Raw genomic sequence first — 8,930 nt, forward strand, 5'->3', positions numbered from 1 at the left:
AGAGACCAGATGCAAATGAGCATTTCCTTTGTGATGGGAATTATTAATTTGACCGATAATAAAACAAAGTTTTGTGCGTCAGTGTATATGGTAGACGCCAAATAAATAAGTACTAATACCATTACCTGCGTAATTACTTTTTATTCATGGAATTAAACAAAGTCCAATAACAATGAGATAGGTGTACTTTATTGTACAAATAAGCATCACAACCTTTCAGTATGAATTACCGGGAAGAATTTGGCATTGGATCATCTAATTATTGACGAAATTAATTTATGAGACTAGAAAATGTTAGCTCATCAAATTATGGATGCATACATTTTAGAAAAAAAACTTCTTACTAATTTAGTTTACCAGTACTACAACGACTATTGTTTGTACACCTGCTGCCGCTGCCATCACGAGGTATCAGTGTCTTTTAATCGTAATAAAACACTAATTGTTGATTTAATGCATGCATACCAAGCAAGTAATAAGTACCTCAATATATTTTTATTATCTGCATGTACACATGTACATCTACCTATCTACGTACATACATATGTTAACAATGTGGACTTCCCTGCCCGGAGGTGGGCCAGCTATCTTTTTATCCATTGTCGCCTCCATTCTTTCCCCTTTGTGTCCAACCCCACAGCATTATTCATCCCAATCAAAGACCATTGTTTTATCAGGGCTCGGATGGAAATGCATACCTCACTATTAACCAACAACCAACGACCAATACGCTTCACAATATGATAGCAAAGATGCCATTGCTACATTATTCTCCTGTCATTCAATCAGATCCCAATAATTTATTATCTTCCTGCAACTTTTGATTCCATGTGTAATAATACTCAATAAACAACTATGTATACATGCACAATGTGAAACAAAACGGACAACTTTTATCCCAATTTATTCCTATTGTCTTCTCTCAGCTTTATCAAGAGCCGGGTGTTTTTTGGTTCGTCTGTACAAATCATTTTTGTTAATTTCCTCTCCACTTTCGGTGAAATAAAAGGGACTGATCATCAGACTGATATTTCTACGCCCAGTCGTCGACTATTGTGTATTATGCAACAAATTTTAATGCCGTTTCCACCAAATCTACACTCTCCACAAACAGCGGCGTTGGTGGAGAGAGAGAGGAAGATAAGATCTTGATATCCCCATTGTCACTTTTGTGTATGCCCCCACTACAAAACCACAATCGAATCTCCACACTCCACCAAACCACCAAAAACCATATAAGCAAAAGAACCCTGTGATGTGATGCAAAAGCTTATACTTTACTTACTTACTCCACCACTTGACTTTATTTATTTATTTATCCTCTTTTTATGTCCAGACTATAAAACTATAAATTATGATGAGATTATATATGAGGGATATTACATTTTGTTTCCAAATTTTCAATTATGTTTCCCATTTTTTTCTCCAAATAAAAAATGACAAAGGAAAGAGATTGTTTTGTGAAGAAGAAGAGTGTTTCACTTCACGTCTGTATGGGAATGATTTATGAAACTTGAGACTTTTAGAAACACAGGCATTCTTCATAATTTCCGTTTCTTTCAAAAAAGAAAAGTAAAGAAAGCCAGTGAGAACATGACATTAAATTAAGGCAGGGTCGACTAAGGTAAAAAAAATAGACATTTTTTGTCTCCTTGTCAAAGAAGCTCTTTTTATTCTTGTAAATTGGGTATAGGTTTTGAGCAAAAATTCAGAAAACTTTCTCCACCGCTTTCTTCTCTCAGAAATAATGCGATGGGAAGAAAATTGCACACAAGAAGAAAAAACGTCTCGAATTGAATTTTCGTGGTTTATGTGTAAGTAAACAGTAAACAAGTTATGGCCCAAAGAACCATCATCTCAACCACACATTCTATTACGAAAATAAGTAACACCAGGACAAACGGATAGCACAATGTATGTAGCATGGCATAAAGTTGTGTGTATTCTTCATCACCATTTTTGCTGCCCTTTCTTCAATTCAACTACTTGCACATTACATACTATTCAGCTTTTATAGACAACGTTAATAGCCACTAGTCTCCGGCTGAATTTCTCCTCCAAGGAACAAGAACAACAATGCGAGAGAGAGTGAAATGTGGTATGCAATGTGCAACTTGTGTCGGATAGTTCATAAAATTCGTGGTCGTAAAGTTGGCAAGAATATAATGTCGTTGTCCAAGTCGTGATATTTGTTTGCATCGTCGTCGTCGTCGCCGTCGTCGTCGCTGGTGCTGGGAGTGTCTTGTGGAGGGAATTGAGCAGAGTATGCGGCGGCCTTATCTAAAGTTGACATGGCCGGAAATGGGAGAAGGGACTGGTTTTCATCCCAGGAAAATAAAAGGCATTATAAATCTCTGTATGAATTTCGACTCTATTATTTCTCTCCGTGTTATTACCACCATCAGCATCTCCATTATGACACCCACTCCAGTGTTCTCCCTTCTTGGCAGGGAGCCTATAAAGGAGGAAAGTTGCGCACTTGAGCCTTATCTTGGTTTCAACGTGGGCACATTATGGCACAAAATATTACCTCTATATCCGCCATTCATTACCACTAACTGCCCCCAACTATCTCCGCTCAAAGGGAGTGAATGGAATGCAAGAAATTCAAACAGAGTCCTGTACAGATTTTGAGAAGTGAAAGTAAATATGCATATATACAAAATCAAAATTTGAAAAAAATTCAAAGATTCGTAAATCTTAGAATTGCGAATTCAATTTCAAAGGTGTAAAGCTATTACTTCTTTTATGGCCACAAAATGCTTTAGTGATCCTTGGGCTGTTAGTAAAAGCCTATTATTTCAGATGTGAGGGAAGATGTGTTTTAGTCCGTCGTAAAGCATGCCAAAATAATGGAGTAATAAAAGTGAGATTCGCTATTTTCTATTCTCTCCAGGATGCCATTTTCCGATAGCATAGTTCTCGAGGTCTCGAGCTCTCTTTCTGACACTTCCTCCTACACAACAAGACGAAGAAGAAGGCACCCAGCTTGACTTTATACTTTCTCTCGTATGAAACACAATCTGCTTATCTATTTGGATTCGAAAGTAAAAAAAGACTCCTTCTTTCCAACTTTCTGTGTTTTCTTCGTTTTCTGTTTGTAAAACGATTTTCTTTTTTATTTCACACTCGGAACAAAAATTGAATTCTTGCTTTATTACAAACGCATCCTCACTTTTTAAAACCGAATTGTTCATCACGTGCGTGCGTGCAGGTCGGGTTGCTATAATTAACTTGGCTTTTATACAGGACGTTGCAGTACCTTTTGAATGAATCTGATGCCATCCATCCATCCATCCATACGGCACGAACGGTCAGATCGTTCCTCTGATTAAGCTCCGGAAATGAACCTTTTGTTCGTATCGGTTGTGAATTGTTTTGCAAAGGGTACAGTGTGAGTGAAGAGCAAGTCCTCGCCTTTGTGGAGATGGATGGTGGGTCTGCATTGTTGCGCATTGTGTAAGCGTGCCCATAATCTAATCCAGTTAGTTGGTTTGTGAGAATTGGGCTGAATAAAGGGGAAAAACATAAAGGACCAATTGCTTCGTACAAAGGAACGCTAATCAGCTTCTCTTCACACGTTGCAAATCATATTATAAGTCCTCTCTTCTCAATTTTCGGTGTATGTATGGTCATGTCCCGATGAATAACTTTTCAAGCCACTTTTGATGATACTCTTATTTCGGGCTGTCCATCAGAATTATATATTTATCCTTTAGTTTCCGTTCAGATTTACATTTTATTTTTTTGCTTGACACTTTTAAAAACAGGAGTTGAAATACATACATCTCAATTTTCAAAATTCATCATCCTGTTCATCCAACCAACAACTGGACTGATATTTTCATACAATACAAACATCCAACCGAAATTATGACATTCAGACGGACTTGACTTTTCCTGAAAGTGTTTATCTGACACTGCGAAAACTAGATAGATATTTAGTTGTCACAGACGTCGTCAAATATACATAATATGATCGGTCACTCCCTCCTCAGGAAATATATAGCATGCGTCAAGCCCTCTCAAGCACCAGCCGCAGAGTGAAGAAGTGTTCAAACAGAGAGTCCTTTGTAAAAACAACAATGGTCCATTTCCTATACGAAACCCTATTGTCCAGCTCCTCTGTTGACGTATAATGCTGGACAGAGAAAGAAATATAAAGGCGAGAAGTGCTTGTTATTTGTACAGAGAGAGAGAGAAACGTATCATCTCAAAAACGTATCCGAATTCAGTCACTCATCCACATTCGCGACTCTTGACAATGACGATGACAATTCAACTGGAGAGAGGAGAAGAAAAAGCATCTTATTGTTTGTGATCCCACGAAACGACGACTTTCTGAGGAGGAGAGAAAGTCGTCGTCGTCGTCAGAAAGTGGACACAACGATGACGGACGGACGGGGAGATGAAATGGCTTTTGATTTGATTGAAGATGAAAAAAAGTTGGGAAGACCGGCCTTCGTGACAATGACAATAAACAGACGAAACGAAATTGATTCGACTTATTTCTCATTGATTAGGTTTACATCCCTGAGGCTGAGATGTGGGGTGGGTTGAGACAGAGTAAGTTGTGGTCAGCAGAGTTGGACATGTCGGTTAAAAAACTAATGAAAGTTGGACAGATTGACTGACTCAATTTTTATCAATTAGTTACAAAATAACTTTAAAATTTGCTACACGAAACACGAATTTTTGTCACTTGTTTTTTGGGCGTGGTCACAATTTGCCACCCTAATTTAAGCTATTTATAGAAAGATAGAAATCTCGTCTAGGGAGGGATCACAGAAAAATCATGCTTCTTGACGTCACCAAAACCCCCACCACACCATCACAAGAATGAAAATTTCATCGAAAAACCCTTCGTATTCAAAGTGACAAAGTAATTTAGAATTTCGTTTAGAAAGCGCAGCCAGCGTAAATGATCTCGTTGTACAGGAAACTGTTTCGCCATTATTATGGGAAGTGGAAATACACAGAATTTGTTGGCAGTAAGTGGTCACACCAAAATCCAATCTAATTACACAAACACTTTCTCCTTTTCTGTGGCTGGAGGCGACTTTATTTCATTTTGTGTTTGGTTGAAGCATTTAATAAAATAAGAGACTGCGCCTGATAAGAAAATGTGTAAAGTTCTCTTCAGCTTCTGGACATTATTTGGTTGGAAGGTTACACAGGACAAGATTCGATTTAAGGCCGGGAATGGGGATATAATTTCATTTATTTCGTATTAAGGTGGCCAGGTGACGGGGAGAAAGTGGTGGTGGAGAAAAGAGAAAGTTCATTTTATTTCAATTTTGAGAGATTTCATGCTCAATTAAGTTTGAAAGTTGGGTGCGAACGAGATCCCCTCCTCCCTTCCTTTCGGCTTATATAATAAACTCTTAGGTTATCATGCCACCATCCTTCCGACCATTATTGCTATGTGTGTATACGCGTCTATTCAATTTGTACAATCAATATGAACCAAACCAACAAATAATCTCACAAATGCGATACAATACATACAAATGGATTTGGTATGGAAAGTGGGAAGGGAAAGATTACCCTCATCTCAGATCACGAACTTATTTACTTTGAAGCCAGTACATACATTTTATAACAGTAAATATTTAACGTAGTGATTTTAAAGGGCAAATGTTGACCATTTAAAATTATCATAATTTTGTTGAATTTTCCCAAATTTTTACCTTAAATATAACAATTTCTTAATTCTCTCTCTAGTCGTATTTGTATTTCTCTCTCTGTATAAATCAAACTATGTACGAGCTGAATGAAACATAATCACTCCCCCGAGGGGACTTTTATCTGGATCTCCCTCATTTCCCTGCTTGATGTAAAATAAACCGCATTTCATGCTCTTTTAACTCCAATGCCAACCTCTCACCCTTCATTCAAGGGGCACAACCACCCTTCCAGAGCTCACTTTTATTTTATCCCTATTTTATTTCTGTCTGTCCACACACACTACCCTTTTCCTCAATGATGTCAATGATGAAGCCATCCAAGCCAAAAACAGCACTTTATTACAAAGTTATTTATTCATTCATTCAATTTTATTCGTGGCCTTCCTTTAAAGGAGCATAAAAACCAAAATAAATAATATAAATAACTTTTCTTTCAGAATTTGAAACCGTTTGGGCGCTTTCTTCTTCTTCTTTTTTTGGCCGATTTTATTTTATTTCTGTCGTAATGGATAAGTTAGTGGGATAGAAATAAATAAATGAGTGGACGCGAAGGAATGGATGAAAGGAGAGAGAGAGGAATGAATAAAATGGACCCAAAAAAGGGACTCGAGTTGGTTGACGGAATACCAAATAGTTTCGATAAGAATGGCCAATTGTGTCCTTCATTGTGTTGGTGTGAATATTGTGATCCTTTTACAAAGGTGATGATCAAGAGCTGTGAAAATAACACTAATCTCACTCCACTCATGAATACCAGGCAGGAAAGGAAAGTAAAGGCAGAGGAAAGTTGGGATTTTGAGATGAATCTCGGCATGTATGGCCAACCAAGAATGAAATTGTGTAGTATCAAGTTGGGACAGGGTTTCGATTAGAATAACGGGTTTTACACTTTTGGGCAGATTTTTAAAACCAAATTGTATACTTATGTAAGAACATTTTTAAATATTCTTAAAAACAGGAAGAAAGTGTAAATCTATCCGATTAAAGTCACCGTTATGTAAATATAGAAAACCATTTCTTGAAAACATCTTCAACTCAAAAAACCCTGTCACAATTCTCCCATGAGAATGGAATCCCCCAGTTTTTTTAGAGTCAATCCCAGTAAAAAGAAACACGTCGATCCTTCAACAATTGTTACGAAAGGAATAATAAAAGCCGACTCAGTCGAGTGGTTCAGTTTAGTTTGACTGGATTTCAACTATTTGATATTCACAACAAGATCCATGAATTTACCCGAATTTCACCCAAATTTTCAGAGGAACATTTACAAATTGTGGACAGATTCCGTATTCGCATCGGAACATCAAAGGAGACAACATTTGGGTGGAAGCACCATTTCAAACAGAGAGACTCGAAGGCACACATCATTGTGTGGGAAGAATGCATGGGAAAATAGACGGAGAAAAGAAGAAAGGACGTGTTACATCGTAGACGCAGAATGGGCTTTTTCTTCACGTCAGACACGTCACGAATATCAAACAAGTTGACGATTGGCAAAGACGAGAAATCGAAAAAACGTCACAATTTGAACCAAACTTTTGACACAAGTCTCACATTTTTGATGCAAAGTTTGCTTTTTTTGCCAGTCATCATCTTATGAGGGACAGAATCTTGACATCTTCTGGGAAGAAGGGACACATCCACCTGCACCATTTTAACATGACATCCAAACTTGTAATCATTTTTGACACATATGAACGTGAAGAAAGACTGAAAGTAGGAGAGGACTGATAAAGGTGTCATCAACAATGCAGTTCAGTGAGGTGACCCCTCGCTTGACTTGACAATCCATAGAATCATTAATAATAACCCTGTCGAATCCTTGAGGTCGGAATACCACACAATACAATTCTGGCTTTGTGTCCTTAATGAGAGGACACAATGAATTTAAGCGACGTGCAATTCCATGTGTGTCTACTTTTTTTAAGCATTGTTCATCTCATCCTCCTCCCTCTTTAACCAGTGAGAATCATGCTTGATTACTGTACATATGTACGTGGTGTCTGGATTTTTTAGTAGAATAATTGTTAACAGAGCAGGTGAGAAAAGTGACATCCTCTTAGCTATAATATCACCGCATGTGGGGCCAAGCCAAGGTGATGATGATGCAATGACATAGATCTATAGCTGTACATATGTATACAATGAGGGGAGAGTGACATTTATAACAATAATGGTGAATGATGAAGGCTGAATGGGGTGACAGTGTCACAAATTCTTCATAATTGTGATTAATAGTTTTCCAATAAATGGTGCCAGCAAATATTTTAAGAATCAATGTCGTTATTAGGAATTTCTATTGGAAATAATACTGAAAAAAATCCTATTTTTTAAGGCTCTGTACCACGATTGCTTGACATTAAGTATCTAGGTAACGCTTCTCCCTTAACGGTTGCGACAAATGGTCAAGTTGCAAAAAAATATTCATTTTTAAAATTATTTCAAAATTGGTTTTTCTCCCATGGGCGAAAAACCAATTCTCCAGCCAAAATATTTAAAAAATAAATTGTAACCCACGACAATTTTAAAACGAAAATTCATTTTGTAACTCGGGCATTTGTCGTAACCTTATACAGTGATAAGGTGTCAAATAATCTTGGCTCTGTACCAACTTTAACCACCCAAATATGTTTTTGACCTTAGTTACCCAATTAATTTTAAAATTATATGAAACCTCCCCCCCCTCTCCCTGGAAATATGGGGGAAGCACATTTGGAAAAATTAATAAGTCAAAAGTGAATGAAAAATAAATACGAACTAGGCCCTAACTTGCTGATTACCTTTAGATTCCCTTATGAATACGAATATTTTGATGAATTCAAAGTTTCAAAATTCGAAAATTCGAGTTTTTTTTCAATACATAAATCTTATATACTACCTGACAACTAGCCGGATGCAACTTTTCAAAAGACGTTCCTGTCGGTATTAGCGTATTTTGCACGAAATTTTGAATTAGAGGTTGTGGTCAACACTATAGCCGAGGTGGATTAATCAGTGAGAGACTCCAGAACACTTCCAGAATTTTACTATTTTTTAAAGAAGAGAGCGTAATTGGGTCAGTGCAAACTTTTCTGAGAGAAAAACTGTCCACCATTGCTTATCAGGGTAAATGACCTATTATACCATCTGCGCCACGCTATTCTCTACCGCTATGCACAAGAATTATGAACGTCGAAATGCTCCAAAAATTGTGAACGTCTTTTGAAATTTTTAAAACATTAATGGCAGTTTTATTTTTTTCGC

Source organism: Folsomia candida, unplaced genomic scaffold (genome assembly GCF_002217175.1).
Source record: "Folsomia candida strain VU population unplaced genomic scaffold, ASM221717v1 Fcan01_Sc002, whole genome shotgun sequence".
Classification (NCBI taxonomy): Eukaryota; Metazoa; Arthropoda; class Collembola; order Entomobryomorpha; family Isotomidae; genus Folsomia; species Folsomia candida.